We start from the raw sequence: 19,958 nt of genomic DNA, 5'->3' as shown, positions 1-19,958 counted from the left end.
ACCCTGATTTAATTATTTCCTGTCTTCTACTACTTTTGGTATTGGTTTGTTCTTTTTCTAGGGCTTTGAGATGTAATATCAGGTCATTTATTTGTTGACATTTTATTCTTTTAATGAACAAGTTTGATGCAATGAGCTTTCTTCTTAGCAATGCCTTCATTTTGCCCCAGGGATTTTGATATGTTTTATCAGAGTTCTCGTTTACCTCTAAGAATTTTTTTTTAATCTCCTCACTGATGTCTTCTTCTGTTATCCATGAGTCATTCAATATATTGTTTAGTCTCTAGGTATTGAAGTAGCTTATTTTCATTTCATTTCATTTCCTCCTCATGAAATATTTTTCTCAGGATTCTGTGTAGTGCAGAGTTTCTCGCTGTCAATTCTTTTAACTTTTGTTTATCATGAAAGATTGTTATTTTGTCATGAAATCTGAAGCTTAATTTTGCTGGTTATAAGATTCTTGGTTGTCATTCATTTTCTTTTAGAGTTTGGTATATGTTGTTTAGGGATCTCCTGGCTTTGAGTGACTAGCTTGTAAAATGTGCTGAGATTTAAATTGGTCTCTCCCCCTATATGTGATCTGATTCCTCTCTCTTTTGGACTTTAAGATCATAACTTTAATCTGCATGCTAGGCATTTCCATTATAATGTGCCTTGGTATAGATCTGTGGTAATTTTGTATATTTGGTGTCATATGTAGAATGAAATAATATAGGAAAGAGGAATACAAACAGGAAAAAAATACAATTGTAATGGTAATGGTTCTGAAATGCCCTTTTATTATTTTACAAGATAGTCACCAAGCTGAGGATATTTTCCTTCATGGGTATATAAGCTCTCTATTTCTTCTGTGAAATTCTGCATACTTGATGAATAGTCATTTAGTACACAGGTACATTAAAATATTCATGACGTGGCTTCTGTGTAGTAAAGCAGCCTGCTCAATCACTTTAAGGATGTTTTTTTTCTTGGATGTTCCCTGAACTTTACCTCCCAAAAGAAACTCATCCAAAATAAAATAAGCCTTCTCAAAATTAAAGATAATATCAAGTTTACACACACTGCCAAAATACTTGTCAAGTAATTCCACATAATGATGAATTATTTCCGGGTGAGTTAGTTCATTGTCCTGATCCTCTATAGCACAGCAAATACACAGTCTAGCATATCTTTTGTGAACAATCTTCAGATCTAGACACTCAAGGAAGCTGCACATTTTAGGTTTCTGTGCTAAAATGGTTTGAACAAGTTCTCTTGTGGTCTTTTCCTTCTCTTTGTCTGTCAGTGGGATGTACCATTTCTTCAGTCAAAACTTTCTTCAGTGGAAACTGATGACTGAAAAGCAACATAAATTTCATGGTGACCATTGGCTGTGAACATGATAAAGCTCAACCAGAGTGGGTGGTGGTGGCTGACGGGAGGTCCCTGCTACCTTGCTGAGGAAAAGAAGCCCTAAGTCTACTTTCTTGATTCCCCTTCTCTTAGAACTTTGGAGTATCCAAGTGAATAATCCTTCTTGTATCAATCACTTCTTAGTAGGTCTTACCTCTTTTCAAGGTTTTTAATATCATATATTTGCTATTGATGGCTGTGCTAGTCAACTTTCATTGCTGAAAAAAAATACCTGAGAAAATCATATTAAAAGGAAAAAAAAAGTTTTACTTTGGCTCCCAGATTCAGAAGTTTTAGTCCATGATTATTTGTTTCCATTCTTTTTGGGTCTGTGGTGAGGCTGAACATCATGGTGGAGAGCATGTTGTAGAATCAAGCTGTTTGCATCATAGAAATTAGAAAGCATTCAGAGAGAAAGAGGCCAGAGTCCCCAAATCCTAACTTTCTTCAAACATCTCCACCAAAGGTTCTACCGTCTTCCTATAGTGTCACAAGCTGTCAACCAAGCCTTTGGCATTTGGGGGGCACTTAAGTTCCAAATCACAACAGTAGCTTTTGCTTTCTCTTAAAAGGCAGACCAAAATACTATTTTCATATTAGATACTTTTATGTCTAACAGAAATCTCAAAATAAAAATGCCACTAACGGAACTCTTTATCTTCCCTTGGAACTTCTCATCATCCCTCATTCCCTGAGTTAATAACATCTCCTTTCCTGGTGCTCAAATAAAATTTTGACTTACCATGACTATGGTGTATTCCACATCCTATCTGTTCACAAGTCCCATCTTCCCTATCTTCAAAATATGTCCAGAGTACAAATACTTGCTCTCAAGACTTCCCTTGTAGAACCATCTGACTTTGCCTCATTTTTTTTTTGCCAATGATCCCCTAACATGGTCTCTCTGTTCCTCTCTTTCCCTTTAACTGTCTATTTCAACAGAAAGCAATAGTGGTACTTTTAAACATCATGTTCCATCAAGTGGCTCTTCTGTATGAAACCTCTGGTGGCTCCCCAACTCCTGTGAAGGAGATCTAGCTTGGAGACAGGGCTCAGACTGCCAGTTGGCTCCAGCCATGCTGTTCTTCTCACTCTCCTCTGACCCGAGTAAACGCATTTGGTTTTGAGTCTTCTGCTGCCTGTTCAACCTGGAATACTTTCCTTCATTTTAAGCTTTTTCACTTTTGTTCAGGTCTTGCTCAAAGGAATGTTGACACGGAGGTCTTCACCGGCGGCTTATTTAACTAGCAATCTCTCTGTTCCCAACAGTATCTATTGCCTTCCCTGATTTATTGTCCTCCATAGCACTCTTTATCATCCAGAATGTGAGCAAATCCAATGGAGTACTTGTACATTCCACTCTATGAGGACAGCATATATAAAATATAGTATAAAAGGCAGTCGCCCTTTTGCTATATCTATACTCAAAGGAAGCATAGTTTCTTCATTTTAAATGTCCAGTAAGCTGAGCATGGTGGCACATGCCTGTAATCCCAGCAACTTGAGAGTCGGAGGCAGGAGGATCACAAATGTGAGGCCAGCCTCAGCAATTATCAAGGCCCTAAGCAACTTAAAGAGACTCTGTCTCAAAATTAAAATAAAATCAAAAAGGAAAATAAATTAAATTAAAATGGAATAAAATAAAATGTTCAATTTTTTTTCAGAGAGAGTAGAATGGAAGATGTTTTCCCCCAGCAACCTACAGTATTCCTGCTAAATTTGAATGATCCAAAGATTCTCATCATTGCAATTTCATCTAGTCAACTAGTGACATACTTTTTCAATAGCCATTAGAATTCAGGAAAGGTAGTTCCAGGATCAATAGCACATGTTAAAAATTTTAAAACCAAGTTTCAGATACTTATTTGATGATATCTATTTTAAAAAATATTTTCAGAGACAATATTCAGTGATACTAACAATCACCATTATTGAGAACCCTATACGAACTGGAGAATTTTGTGCATGTGTTTTAAATGTATTATCTCATTTAATTTTCTCACCAACTCTTAGTGTAGCTATTACTTTGATTTCCAAGGTGAGAAGACTAGAGCTCATATTGCTCTACAATATGCTGTAGGTGGCGGGTCCTTCTGACAGCCAGTCACATGTTCTTCCCACTCACCAGAATTTGTGATATGAAGGATCAATAGGGATCAATGGACTTTAAACAGAGTAAAGAAATACATGTTTCCAGTCTCAGAGTGACACATATTATTGTGGTACTATTCTTTCCATGAGTATTTTTGCTACCAGAAAGACATAATGTTAACTTCTCTTTCTCGGGTTCTTCTGCCATGATGTCATCTGCCATGTTTTAATATGGTCAGGGGGACCCTTACCAGGACAGTGGTGTGATGCTCCTGAACCTCCAGAACCTTGAATTAAATATATATTTTTAATAATGAAATACCAAGCCTTGGGCATTTTATTATAGCAACAAAACAAGACTAATTCAGGAGGTAAGAAAACAAAACATCTATGGATGTCATTTTATAGATGTCTGTACAAAGATCCTGAGATAGGAAGAGCAAATTTAATCCTGGAAGAGTGCACTGAATGTATATTTGTACTGTGCATCTTCATCAATATATGGAAAAATTGGATAAAGAAGGTTTACTTGCTTGAAAATAATATGAAACTACATCCATTCCGTTCTATTAAATAAGCCCAGCACAGAGAGAATCTATAACAGGACATTTGAGTTTGGTAGCCAAGGATATAGACAGTGAAAACAGATACTCTTTAATCTGACATTCACCAGTGTTGAGAGGATTAAAAGATAAACAATATGAAAAACTGCTTAATACAGTGACTCATATTTATATAACAGAACTTAAATAAATTTAGAAATTATGTTCAATTGTTATATTTATGTTGGTTTCCCTTTTTATTTCTTCCCTTCTTTCAGGTTATGAATGATCAATTATCTTTAGTTCCAGAGACTGAGACCTGGAAAAACACAACTTGATATATATATATTTGGTCCTGTCAATGTGTGCTGGGGAGATGATACAACTGGAGATTTCTTCTGGTAGCAGAGGCTGTTGCTCCACATGACCTTTGCAGTATGGAGAGCTGATTACTGAAGAATGGTTGAAGAAATTCAGTAGAACTAGGGGACCCCCTGAGAAGAAAGGATTCTGAGCTTTTTATTTAAAATAAGACATAATACGTATATGATAAAATCCACAATTTTAAATGTTTTCTGACCCATTCACGTTTACTGTTTAGGGCATCTCAGGCTTACTGGTATGGGCTTGAATGAGACCTTCCAGAAGGAAAAGATACCATGACTATTAGAACGGAAATTTCCCAGAAGGAGAGGAAGATGCTCATTTCCTCTTGAGGTCAATATCCATGGTAAGTATCCAGGTTTGGGATGTGTTAGGGGGAAGAATTACCTCTAGTTCTGTGTAAATGGTGAGGTTGAAAATTTTTGTTTTCAATATTGAAGAAAAATATAAAAATATATGAATGCACATGAATCTGAGAGTCTTTCAACAATAAAAGATATAACTTTGTAAAGCCCTTTTCTGTATGGAAAGAGTAATTGAATGGAACCACAGGAAATGACTTCCCTTTCTTTACATTTATAGTGATGATAGCTGCAATTGCAACGGAGAATTGAGAATCCCAAGATATTGGAAAGATTCTTATTTTAGTTCTTCCTCCAAGAGGCATTTTTTATCCATGATCAGTCCCTTGCATTGAGTGACTATGTGGGGAGTCATTACAGGCCTGCCTAGGTTAGGGAGGAATAAGAAACAGAAAAGGAGAAGTTTTTTGTAGTATACTGGACAATTATATTTTTATTGGATTAAATATTATGAGATGGGTTCTTCTTTTGAATCCTAAGATGGTAGAATGGAATACATGTGCACACACACACACACACACACACACACACACACACTCACTCACACACACATACATATAACATGCATATTCACATATACAGCATTAATTTATCATTATCACTATTAATATTGTAATTTTAGGCACAAATCTGGATGATATTGAGTATGCAAAAAATGAACTAGATGTCTCCTAACTACAATAAGTTTGTTGCCTAATAGTGAGACAGATATATTTGTAGTTAATGCTTCATTATATAGGTTAAAGTTATTCATTTGGATTGGATTGTGGAAAATACACCCCAGTCATACAAACAGAAACAGTTGAAGAGGCATTCTTACTGAAGAGTGAGATTATCAAAGCATTATGTTTGGAGATTGAATGTCCCTCCAAGACCTGTATACTAAATAAAGGTTTGGCATTACAGGAAGGTTGTGGAAACTTTAAGAAGCTGGGCCTATTGGGAGTGTCTGTGATCTTTGAGGGAATGTCCCCAAAGGGACTGTAGGACCCTGGTTTCTTTCTTCTTTTTTTCTTCTTGGTCATGAGGTGAGATATACTGTTCTACCCTGTGTTTCCACCATGATGTGTTGCCTGGACACAGACCCCAAGCAACTTGACCAGTTTATCATGACCCAAGCCTCCAAATTGATGAGCCAAAATAAAACATTTCTTTTTATAATTTGATTATCTTAGGTATTTTGTTAAGAGGACTGAAAAATGACTAACACATAGGTAGAAGGGAAAAATCAAAAACCAATTAGGAGAAGAGGGAAGAGTTGGGGGGCATCTGTTGGGTGAGCAGGTTAATGAAGATTTAAGGATAGAAAGAGAATCAATAGCCGGATTTTAGAGGTCTTTAGAAACTTGGGTTTTTAAAGTTCTTAACATTTTGTCTTCTGGGAATGTATAATGTACGCTGTGCCTTGGAATATTTATTCTGTCAGTCAATCTATGAAAGCCTTGGGAAAGAGGACAAGGGGAAAAGTGAGCAACAGGAGTTTCTGTGGCCTCTAGTCTGCAATTTTCTCAGTTCTTCTGTAGCCATAGCGTTTCCAAACACCAGAACTGAAAATGCATCTCTATCAGATACAAAAGTAACACTACAGGCTGAACTGTATTTGTGCTGGAGTTTTAAGGGTTCTGATGACCTTGTTTAAATGTTAATAGAGATAAAGAGGATGCTTCTGTGGGGTGTGTGTGGCTTCCTATTTCTCAGATATCTTTCAAGGTTATAGATAAGACTATGGATAATTTGGTTTACAGGTCTCCCAACAAAGCAAATTACTATCCAGAAATTTAATGAATATCTAAAAGCAGCCACATAATTATCACATTTGGCAGCACAGATATGGAGTACGCCTTCTTTAATTTAAAATACTAAATTCATTTAACATGCAGTCCATGGTGGATGGAGATATAAAATCAGAAGTCCTAGTAGAAGATTATGATTGCAAATACTATGTTAAGATCAGACATTTTGCAACTCTGGTGTTTTCAGATGAAAATGAAGATTTTAATACCATAATTAGTTTCTTGTGCATTTGTCTTTAAATATTGTCATGGATATGGATCACTTTTGTATCCCTTTGAGTTTCCAGATCTATCACAGAGGCTAGAACTACACAGATGAGAGAGGTTAGTTTTCAGTCCTTTAGAGTAGAATCTAAATCACCTTCTCCAAATTTTCTGGAAAGATCTGAGGGAATAATTTGCCTGTATCATTCATCAATGGCACTGATTACTCAGGGCTTCCAGGACCACTTCCTGGTCTTCATATATTAAAATGGGACAAATGGGGCAACCACAAGGGATCCTGCTTCTGGTGGCTAAAGCCATAACCACCTATGATATGGATCTTTTTTTTTTAATGGTATAGAATATAGTCAAAAGCCCCATTCACTGGGCCCTGTGATATGCGGTTTGTGTGTGTGTGTGTGTGTGTGTGTGTGTGTGTGCATGTGCCCACATGAGACTATGCATGTGTGGCTGCATAATGTAAATCCGTCAAGTACTGGGCCAACAGCTTAAACACATAAGCTTTCAAGTGATCGATAATATTAGTCAGTTACTGATAAGTAATAAACCACCCCAATATATAGAATTCAAAATAATAATTTATTGCTGATCACAGCAATATGGTCAGCTGGTGGTTCTGCAGATCTCAGGTTAGCTTGTCAGGGCTCTGTCACGTGTCTGTGGCCAACTGTCAGTTTGCAAGGTGGCTTTATCAATCTTAGCTGGGCTCTCTCTCCCACGTATAGGGCTTCAAGTGAGACATCTGTGCCATTTTGGCTGTCCTGCAAATCTCTCATATTCTAAGAGGCTCCACCAATCATGTTCTTGATGAGCAAGCAGGAGGAGGAAGAAAGTACATGGAAGTCCACAAGCTCTCTTGAGGTTTAGGCTTAGAACAAGCATATCATCAATTCTGTCACATTCTATTGGTCAGAGCAACTTAAAGAGCTAATTTACATTTAAGGAGTAAGAAAACAGCCTTCTTAAGGGAAGCAGTGAAAAAAATCACATCACGAAGGATATAAATAGAGGGCAGTGGGGAGGCTTGGGCCATTTCTGCAATTTACTGCACCATAGTGAATCTCCACATCATGTACGACCACAAGACTGGGATCCCAAATAGAATAAGATGTGTTCCATGTTTACATAAAATATGTCAAAATATATTCTACTGTCATGTATAACTATAAAAGAGATAAAAAATAAAAAAATTACAAAATCAAAATCAACAAGTGATTATTAAATATCTACAAATTTATCCTATGTCCATGTTATAAATTTCCAGGATAACTATCAATAATGCTTTCTTTGCATTTGAAAATCTCATGAATTAGACATTTTCACAGAGCAAGAATTTCTAAGAATAGATGAGGCTTGTGAATCATAATGTGGGGTCCATGAGGCACATCTTGTTGACTTTCAACAACAGGAACTGTAATTGACCAGAGCCTCGAACCCCTCTGCTCTGATGGTGTTTCTGCAGTTATACTGAAGCTAGGCCTTCTATAGACTGCTCCCAACCAATGACTCCACAAGTCACACATAACTAGGGCAGACTTGTACTTGACAGATGTGGGTCTCCTGTCATGTCTGACTTTGTCTCAAGAACTCAACCGCTTTTGTAAAACTTCCTTAGACTGCACAGTAGTCCCAGAGGTCTCTACCAATTCTCCCTCCCTGTCTTCTTCCAAGAGTCACCTCACAATATAATGATAGCTCCTGCCTCTCCTGGTGCCTACCTCATCTCATCATTTTCTCTCACACAACCATTTTCTTCAATAAATTTATTTTTCATTTAATCCAGTTTTTTCAATTTCCAAAATGGACTTCTCAGACAACCTACACTAAAACCCGTAGATAACCACAAATTAGGAAAATTATAAGAAAGACTTTCAAGTTGCCTTCACAGATTTGCAGAGATAGATAGATAGGTAGGCAGATAGACAGAAGGAGGGGGGGAGGGAGAGACAGAGAGGGAGAGATGTAAACATATATCTGTGTGTCTATATCTCTTTATTTGTATTGAGATAGGAGGGTATGGGATGTGTGTGTGTGTGTGTGTGTGTGTATGTGTGTGTGTGTATGTGTGTGTGTGTGATGTGTTTATGTGTGTTTATATTCTTCTTGGTGTAATCTATATAAAGAAAAGGTTCTGAGCATCTTAAAGAGATCCTACGGGGTTCTTCAGGAGGAGGGAGGTGTGGTTAATCACTTCCTGAGTTCCTACTGTGTTTTTGACACACTTCTGTGTACAAAATATCCAGAAATCAATGTATGCTTCTCTTTCCCCTACAATGATTTTCCTAACTACTTTAGAAGAGTTAGGCTCTTATTTTTCCTGTGATTTGTATACTGGGTGTTTTTGTCACTGCTATTGTCTTTCTGCCGACTATCACTCATGAACTGATGTGACAGCTGTGTAATTCACCAAACTGTTGGCAGGACTAAACAATCCAATAAAGCGATACTGACTAATTGGTCTTGCTCATAAAACCCTTAGGGAGACTGTTGGAAAACTGGATGTGATTGACTAGAATAGAAAAGAATGTTCAACCTGTTGAATAGAGGCTCAGGCTATTTGCCATAGTAATGTGTGTGTGTATTACATAGGTGTTTGTTGGATTTAGTGTATTTCAGCAACTTTTTATAAACACAGAGTCCTTTCATATATAACAATGGTCCTCTTTAGACATTACTAATGTCATTCCATGAACAAAGTGGAGATCCTTTCTAGTTAAATTGTAGAAAAGGTAATTATGAGAATCCTTTAAATTAAAAACTTTTTTGTTAAAAATTTCATTGAGATATAATTCACATATGATAAAATTAACCCACCTAAAAGTGTAGAGTTTTAATATATTCACATGACTTTTAATATATTCACAGAATTGTACAACCATCACCACAATCAATTATAGAATATTTTCACTAGCTATCCCAAAGAAAAATTCCATACTCATTATCTGTCATTCCTCTCCTCCCCCTCTATTCCCAGATTCCTAGGCAACAGCTAATCTACTATGGATGTGCCTATTCTGGACATTTCACAAGTGAAATCCAATATTTCTTCCTATATATAAATTCACTTAGCATTATTTTCAAAGTTCATCTTGTTATAGCTCAGTGATATTTCAAAGTGTGGATATATCACATTTAGCCAAATTTTAGTTGGTAAACCTTTGGGTTATTTCCTTTTTTAGCTATTATAAATAATGCTTCCCTGAACACTTATGTACAACTTATTTGTGCGATAACTTTTCATTTTTCTTAGGTACATGCTATGAGTGGAATTGCTAGATTGTGTGTTAATTCTATGTTTAATCTTGAGAGGAATTGTCAGGCTATTTTCCAAAGTGGCTGCATCATTTTATATTTCCATTTTAAGGGTAAGAATTCCAGTTTCTTTGCATTTTTACAAATGCTTTTATTTTACATTCCAGCCAGTTCTGATTTGCATTCAAATCAAATAGATAATGTGTTCATCTGTTTGTGCTACTGTAACAAAATGCCATATATGAGTAATTTATAAATAATAGAAATGTATTTTTCATAGTTCTGCAGGTGGGGAATTCCAAGATCAATGCACAGGCAGATTTGATTTCTGGTGAGAGCTCATTCTCTCTTCCCAAGATGGTGTCTTATTCCTGCATTTTCACATCACAGATGGTAGGAAAGGGCCAAAAAAGGCTCCCTCCAGACCTTTTTATAAGGATATTAATCCCATTTATGGGGGAACAGTATTCAGAACCTAATCACCTGCTCCAGGCACTACCTCTTTTGGCATAGAGGATTAAAATTTAACATAAATTTTGGAGGAAAAAAGCATACAAGAGAATGTTGAAAATCTTTTCATGGGCTTTTTAGCTTTTTAGATCCTTTGCTCACTTAAAAAAATGGATCATTGGACTTAAGTAATAAGTTATAACATTTCTTTTTACATTATAGATATAAGTCCTTTTTAGATGTAAGATTTGTAAACAGTCTCTCTGTGTGTTTACTTTCTTGATAGCATACTTTGAATCGCAAAGCTTTTAATTTTAATTTAGTCCAATTTATCTATTCTGTTGCTTGTATGTTTGTTGTGAAATGAGAACATTTTAGAAGGCCAATTCATATATTTTCCTACTGGGAATGATTTGTGTTACACTTCGCAGTGCAATTACAATTGGTAGCTTTCTGGCATGCTCTATTAAGGATTCTGGAGCCAATTCTACACTTACTGGGGAATAATGTTTGTTAAGGAAACAGGAGATATGAGTACTATGTATCCTTTAATTCATGCTCTCATGACTGATGATTTGTAAAAATAATATCAGTAATTATAATAATTATAAATATATTGCAAATAATTTTGATATTTTCCTTAGTCTTTAAGAGGAAAAGTTATAGCACAGATCCATTTACTTATTTATTTATTAGTTCTAATCAGTTGTGGATGACACTAGAAAGCTCTTCAATTTTTTTATACACAAATGGAGCAGAATTTTTCAATTCTCTGCTCTGAAGTAGAGTCACACCATTTGTTCAATCATACATGTACCTAGGGTAATAATATCCATCTCATTCCACCATCTTTCCTAACCCTTTACCCCCTCTCCCCTCCCCTTTGCCCCATCCAAAGTCCATCCACTTATACCATGAACCACCCCTCCAATATGGATTAGCATCCACTTATCAGAGAAAACATTTGTTTTATTTTTTCAATTTATTTATTAGTTCTAATCAGTTATACATGACAGTGGAAAGTTCTTCGATGGCACAGAGTTTTTACAAGGAGTAAAACAATCAGGGTGGTCTTAGTTCCTCTTTTCTTTTTTCTTTGTTAGTTCTGCCTTTGACCTAATAGCTGTCATTTCTGTACTTGAGAAATACTGGGAATGTCCTACAACTGGGGGTGTAGTAAATTATACATGAGACCTACACACAAAGAGCGTGCATGAATTGGTAATTGATTTCACTTACACTTTCAGCCCCTTGACTCCTCCTAAACAGCAGTTTCCATATGAAGATCTTCAAATCCCATGGTCAGATTTCATCCTTCTATCCAGGTTGGCAAAGTATACCACCCTGGTCAGTGTCTGACAAAGGTGAGGTGAAAGATGTGTGCTAAGAGTTGGTTACACACAATGGTTTCAACACACCACAAGTTCTATTTGTAAACTATAATTTCATCAGTTCTCAAAATTACCCCAACCTTGAAATAGAGACAACTTGACTAATTGTGAGCAAATTTTGAAATGAGTGCTCTCTAAAGCCCTTTCCAAAGGTACGCAATTTTAATGTCCGGTAACTTTTAAATGAATTTAAAATGGCCAAATTACTTTATAACAAATCCTGTTTTTCAAGATATTTCATTTTCCTAGCTCATGATCAATAACTACTAGTATTTTCAAGATTAAAATTACTTACCCTATTGGTTAATGCCATTGTGTTATAATTAAACACATCCATTTAGACCAAATCCATTTCTGAAAATGTTTTATAAGACTGAGAAGAAGGCATAGTCTTACATGAGTACTAAAATTATAATTATACATAATATATATTATATTTATTATTATATATTATATTTAAACATCTCTGTACTTAGAATATTCTATACTTTAATTCATTACTCATCAATAAACCATTTTGTTTTAACAACAGATTTTTTAGGGGTATCTATATTTGACCAAAACATTCCATGGAGTGAAAATTTGCTCAAATTCCTGGACTTTTACTTTTTTCTTATTTCAACAACCATTTCGACATGACGACAGGCAAAGATTGACCATAGATTTTTCTTTGAACGAAAACAGTTTGAGATTGTGATAATACTACTTTAGTGGCACTCATAAAACTACACCCACATTTTTTTTATTGTTTTTCCCTGTTTTCAATTGGAGGTAATAAAATGAAACATAGTTGAACATTACATTTTAAATTGGCTGGGTAGCCACAAACTAATAGACAGATACGTGGATACTCAATTGTGTCTCTTAAATTTACACCTTTATCCACAGTCAGGAAGCGGTACTAGAAAACCAAAGAAGGAAAAGAGGCATTTATTTATCTACTTTTATCATCAGACTAATAGAGCAATTTTTCCCTTGTGAAGTACTTTTCAGTTATCTTATGTTTCCAGAATGCCATTTGGCATGTGGAATTGGAAATAAAGTAATGACAAGTCTAGTTCCTGTGAAGATTGTTTTCTTTTTTTTTTCTATTTCATGAGCCATTGTGAATGTTTCTGATTAAGATTCAGAATTATATTTCAAATGTTCATATGGGAATCTGAGCCTAACATTTCCTGAATACCCCAAATGGCAAATTTATATGCATGTAGAGTTGTATGAGGCTCTGAGGAAATGAACTTGCTATATCAATTTTAAAAAAAGGTGATAAAACACTATTAGCATTTGTCATCCTGGCTTGGACTTTCCTTGTTATAGTTAAGGTGAAGTTCAGTCTTTATCACAGTTAAGTATAGGATGCTAAGTTTTTCTAACTTCTAATTGAAAATAAAATTATTTTTTCTTGTCATATATAGAAAATAAGTGACACAAGAAGTTAGTCTAGGATTTCAGCATCAAAGGGAGTTTTCAAGGGTTTAGTCTCTTAATTCTAGGTAAACCATAACAATTAATTTGGTTTATTGAAAAATTCAGATTGATTTAGCTTGGCTAGATGACTGGTATATAAACTCGCAATCAACTTTTATTTAATAAATGTTATTTGATATAACGAAAACCAGACTGTTTTACAATTCAGACACCAGGATCTTAGCCATTAATTAGTAAGCCAGGAGCATTCTATGGGCCTGTGACATCAAATCTATAAATGGCAGGGTGAGTGACAGATAAGATTAAATGATTTACCAATTCCCTCTACACAGAAATACCTACATAGTACAGAATTTTGTAATGTTACCTTGATCATTTTATCTCTTTTGTCTGTCATTAATTAGGAAATTTCTAAGCTTACTGAGATTATTTTGAATTTCTACTTTAATATGTATTTATAACACTCGTATGAAAGGAAGATTTTAAAAAGATTTTAAAATAACTACTATGGCTATTATGGTTCTAAATACATTATCATAGTTCTAAATTGGCCTTTATGGTTCTACCTCTTTAAATTTCCTACCCTTAATATGTTTTGGGGACGCCTGTATCTTCCAGGGACAGTTGACTAAGGATTAAACATTTAAAATTGACAAATGCTGATGAGAGAATGGACAAGTGACTAGAGGCACTCAGGTGGATCAAACTGCTGCAAAAAAGGATCTGCTTGGCTCTTGTCTTGTGAATTGATGCCCCTTGGGCTTTTGTAAAACTGCATTCAGAGTCAGGTGTGATGCCATTGATATACTGCCAGTGCTATCCCCACCCCCGTGCAGCAGTGGGGACAAGGCCACTGAGCCAAGGTGTACGTTGGAAATGAAGAGAGGGGCTTGGATTATTTACTAAAATGACATTTTCAGCATCTAAAACCCTGACAGCTTGGTGATTTAACTTCCCCTTTGGAATCGTTGCCTTTCCTCTCGATGGCTCCCTATCACACTCCCCCAGTTATCTCTCCCTAGCACAGATGGTAGTTCTGAAGATGTGCACGTAAGGAAAAGAACCCCTGGCTCTGTAAAAATAAGCACGACGGTTTCCCCTCTGGATTTCTCTCACTAATACAGCCATTGTTGCTGTCATGTCCTGTTTTTAAAAGGTGAAGAACAGTCAAGGGAATAGTGATCATAGAAGGAGTCAATGAATAAATAATATTGTGAATATAAAAGTTTTTATGTGCCAGAGATGAGGACTTTTCTTCTTACTTTTAAATGCAAGTTTAACTTTGCAACTTTTAGTGATGATTTTCTTCTTGGTTTAAACATACACACCCACACACCCACATAGATACTCTCTCACATATTATTCAAGACATCCTTAGGATTGAAAATCTTTTCTTTAAGTCCACTGATACATTATTTTTCTCAAAAAAAGTTAATGATACAATGCATTTTTTTTCTCATTTTGCTTATTTGTTTTTGACGACTTATCCCCATAACACATCATCAATTATCAGCTGATCATTAAGGAATGGATGTGAATCTATAGCCCAACTACTTTGCCAAAGGTGAAAATTAATTGTAGACTTTTATGTTCCCTCACAATGGTTATAGATTTCAAAGATAGTTTATAGAATACTTCAAAGATAGTGAGGTGAGTATTTAAAACAAGGCAAAACAAAACAAACGCTTGTGGGATTGATAGGGGTTAGTTCTGTTTTTGCTACACGTTTATTTAGGAGAAGTATGGGCAGATTTGGCATTCATGAAGCAGTGAGATGGTTCTAACAGTGAAGTTATGTTCATAGGCTCATTGCTGTGTCCAGAGTTTCATGGATCCTAAATAATAAGGAAGATTTGACAGTTAGTATAGAAAAGAGGCTAAAAGTAGTTAATTTGACAAAAATTTTCTAATTTGGGATTTAATACTGTCAGAAAGAACTTTATTTTTTTTTAAATCGCCACTCTACTCTTTTATATTTGATCAGATTTTATATATATATATATATATATATATATATATATATATATATATATATATATATATATAAAACCTCTTACATTGCTGGGAAATAGTGTTTAGTAGAAATAACAAGTTTTTCTTGTATAATAAAAATGATTTTCTAGTTCTATCTTATTTACAAGCTATCAGTGGGCATGCCATTTCACCTCTCTGTATCTTATTTTTTTTTAATCTATAAAACTTGGTAATAATAATTATGCTACTTACTTCATAGAGATGATGTGCCAAAATGTATGTAAAATATCTGGGTAGCTATAAAATTCAATGAACATATATGATGTTATTAGTGCTGATTGGTTAGAACATCTTCATGTCTTCAGGTTATAATATTTTAAGTCTCTCAAAGGACATAAAGCAAGATTGCATTTAATCATAGCATCAATACAATTTATAATGACAATTTTTCCATAATGCATGTGTTGAGCATTGTATATTAAGCTATCAGTAACTTCACAGGGCCCTAGGGGATCTTGCATTAGTAAGAGATCATTTGACTCAAGATTCTCTGCCTCATTAGACTTACATTAAATCAGAGGATTGTTTAAAAAAAAAATCTACCCTTTGATCAGGAAAATCAAATTCCAGCAGCTTGCCACCTCAAAAATATTCCCAAGATTTTGGAAATGTTTACCTAATCCTCTCAGGTCTTTATTTGCCACTCAAAAACATCCTATTAAGGCAAGTAGCAAATTTTCTAAGTGAATATACTAGTTTTAAAAATGTGTGCCTCCAAAAAAGAGAAATATTTTGAAATGCTATATTTCCCATTACACTATCTGAGTTATATTAACATCCACGTCCTATTGAAAGCATTTTTGTACATGGAGATTTTCTTTTTGAATTGAGTGATTCACCACACTGTGTTTTTTTTTGGTTGTTGTTGTTGTTTTGTTTTATTTTTGTTTTTATCTACTGATAATTGAACCCAGGGGCACTCAACCACTAAGCCACATACCCAGAACTTTTTTATATTTTATTTTGAGACAGGGTCTCACTAAGTTGAGTAGAGCCTTGCTAAGTTGCTGAGGCTATCTTTGAACTTGTGATCCTCCTGCCTCAATCCTCCCAAGTTGCTGGGATTTCAGGCACATGCTACTATGCCCAGCTCACAACATCTTTTTGAAAGCACACCCTTATTTGATAGTTAAGACTTTCAGGAAGCAAGCCTTTTCAGGGAGCAAGCCTTGCTTCCTAATTTCGGGAAGAAGGAGAAAAGGAAGCAAATAAGGGAGTAATAGACAAACCAATTTTTATTGAAATATTTCTATGTGCCAGGGGTTTATATATGATGAGCAATTTAATCCTCTTGAAAACCATGTTAGGTAGTTTTCTGTTCACATTTTACAGATAAATAATGCTTAGAAAAATTAAACTGACAGATTCTATAGCTAGTAATCGTAGAGACAGTAATAAAAAAGAAAAAAATATTAAAGTATAATATTTTTGATGTGCCTATGGGATCAGTACCAATAATAGGTGATATTTGGAGATTACCTAATATATTTAACTTGTACATAGTCCTTTCTATAAGCAAAGCACCATTTTATGTGCCCTATGTATATTAACTCATTTGATTCTCTTAACAATCCCATGTTTAAGATACTATTATCAATCAAGTTTACAGATTAGGAAATTAAGCAGATGCACTAGAATACTCAGAACACATTGATGCTGGAATTAAAATTCCAGTAGTCTGTCTCTAGGGTCTACATTCTAGTTACCATGCTTGTTCATATATATATATATATATATATATATATATATATATGAATGAATATATATATTTCTTATTTTTTTTTGCACCGGGGATTGAACTCAGGGGCACTCGATCACTGAGCCCCATCCCCAGGCCTATTTTGTATTTTATTTAGAAACAGGGTCTCACTGAGTTGCTTAGCACCTAGTGGCTGCTAAAGCTGGCTTTGAACTCGTGATCCTCCTGCCTTATCCTTCTGAGCCGCTGGGATTATAGGTGTGTGCCACCATGCTCAGGTACATGTATAATTTTCAATCCCCAGACCAACTTTATGAAGTGAGTCTTATTATCTTAAAAAAAAAAGACACTGAAGATCCAGTAGCTTTTAGAGCTAGGAGAGGGTTCAGTTTTACTGTCTCCCACTTGGACATGTTCCAACAAACCTCTCAGCTTCATTGAGTGGAAAGTAAGGGATAGATTTCGTGCAGTCTTTGTATTTTTCTAGCCCAATTTCAAAAGGAAAGAACAGGTGAACTTTTTCATGCCTTATATCTACGAGACTTTTTATCAAATGGCAGAAAATTTAGGACAATGAAGAGATGTTACTGTGCTGATTATGAATGTAAAATCCTAAAGTATATGGAACTGCTTTCCACCTGTTGGTTTTGTATCATTGAAGAGACTTAACTTTCTAAGTCTTCATTTGTTCATCAATAAAGTAGAAAATCATGATAGTACTTATGGCATAGGGATTTGATTTGGTTTAAAAAAATCAATACATATAATACACAGTAAATTCAAACATTGAAATCATCCAACAGTTTTAATTAAATACATAAAAATCTAAACAACCCCAAAGTAGTCATATCTGTAGGATAGCATCAGTTTAGCCATTGACACAATCATTCACACACTAATTCAGTTGTTCAAAATTTGTTATGCATCACAACATTACAAAACTTATTTCTTTGAAGATGAAGAGAATACAGGCTCTGAGCTTCAGTAATTACTTATTTCCCTCTGACCGCATTCTACAAGTATTTATTTCAGAATCCAAATCCTAGCAGATGTTCTGCAAGAAGAGCACCTCCTGGTCAAATAATATTGGGAATTTTTCTGTAGAGTATCTGCTTGTTGAATATTCATAGCATGCACTGATCATTAAAGAGTGAGGAGATTGGCATTAGCCTATTATCTGTGTTTAAGTCAATATTCCTCCAGCTTAATTATCGAAGGAAACCTTTTTTTTTTCTTGATATACCAAACAATATCTCATAAAATTAAGAGCAGACCAAACATAATTTGGTAAATACAATTTGTTTCCAAGTACTCTTTTCTATTTGTTTCTGTTCTTTTCATAATATGGACAGGTGTCGTGTTCCTGGTGACCTAAAAACTCAGGGATCAATCACTCCAGGGAAAGTGAAATAACTGGGCTGCATGAAATAACCACACAAGAGACAGAAATACCTTTTTATTTGGGGGTGCTGTGACAGCTCCTCTGACCTTAAGGGTCCACAGAAAGAGAGAGAGCCCGCACTCTCTGACCCCTTTTATTGAGGAGAAGCCATTCAAATGAGACAAGGGGTCAGGTTACAAGGGGCTGAGTCTAGCCTCATGATGTCTGCTCTCAGCAGGTTGACTGACATCTAGGAAGGCCACACCCAAGGGGCAGTAAGGGAAGGGGACACACAAAAGGTGTTTCTATGGAACATTTTATCCCAAACAGGTCAAGGGGTAATATTACAAAGGAACAGGTGAGCATAGCTCCACCCATGGGGATGTAGGAAGGCACGCCCATGCACAAAGACACAGTTGCTCCACCCTAAAGATCTGCTACTGTCTGGGTTACCTAGGCAGCCAGAACGCAGAGTGACCCACAATGCTACACCAATCAGAAGAGGAGACAAACGCGGTCACATGCTATGTCGGTCTCCCACAGACACAAATTATTTCTTCTGTTGATTGGAGAGAATATTGTTATCCTGGGCATTTAGTGTAAATGTTAGGTGTTTGCTAAATAAAAATCAAACTACTTCCAACAATTGGCAGAAAATTTGACTCTTTTGCACCCCAAATATCTACCAAACTATAAATGTATTTCAAATAAATTATAGTTTTTTATTCATTAATAAAATGTGAGGAAAGAAAAATGGCAGGGAATATATGAGCCTTGGGAGGGTAAAAATGGAACATCTTTCATGATATGGAACCACTACATTCTGCAAACTCTTAAATGATGATGATTATTTATTAAATCACTTAGTTGTAAATAAGAAAACTCAATCATACTTAAAGAAATATGGGAAATTTATTATAAGGATTTTGTAAGTAAGAATTTAACATTCAAAAACTTAGAAAGAACAGCAACAATCATAGCCTTCCATGGACCTTAGTATCAAGAGGTTACTGACATTTCTGGGTAGTTGCTGTTAACAGGACTAATCTTCTGACTGTGTTTCTGTTTCTTTTCTAGTCTAAAACACAATATTCCCTTAGAAGAATCTGGCCATTCCATCTAGGTCAGAAATTTTCCTTTGGATCAATCATTTCTAGCCAAGGGACAGGGTGCACAGCCACTGAGTACTGAGCTACTACTAAACTAACCAAGGGCATTGTCCTTAGAAGAGATCAATATACTGGGTACTGATATTGTGAATGCATTTTTATCAATGTTTAACTGCAAAGATAATAAAATAGTTCAGATTAGGTGCGAAGGACAGCAATGCACATTCACTACCTTATCCAAGGACTATGTTAATTCTTCTATCTTTAGTCCAAAGAGACCTTTATCACCTTTGGGACAAGCCATCTGATATTGCTGAAGTGATGTCTGTGGGTAAGAGAAATCCAGAATAGTAGCCAATGATGAAGGGAGAGATATATATCAGTTTAACTTCAAAAATTGTTGCAGATTTTTGTATTGAGACTAC

General features: G+C 35.4%; 1 pseudogene; it reads right to left on the bottom strand.

The window, feature by feature from the left end:
- Positions 1-881: 881 nt before the first annotated feature.
- On the bottom strand, positions 882-1,358 carry LOC120885590 (AP-1 complex subunit sigma-2 pseudogene; annotated as a pseudogene).
- Positions 1,359-19,958: the final 18,600 nt, after the last annotated feature.

This window comes from Ictidomys tridecemlineatus, chromosome 1 (genome assembly GCF_052094955.1).
Source record: "Ictidomys tridecemlineatus isolate mIctTri1 chromosome 1, mIctTri1.hap1, whole genome shotgun sequence".
NCBI classification, from domain to species: domain Eukaryota; kingdom Metazoa; phylum Chordata; class Mammalia; order Rodentia; family Sciuridae; genus Ictidomys; species Ictidomys tridecemlineatus.
The sequence above is the reverse complement of the archived record's forward strand: the minus strand, read 5'-3'. Positions and strand labels throughout refer to the sequence as shown.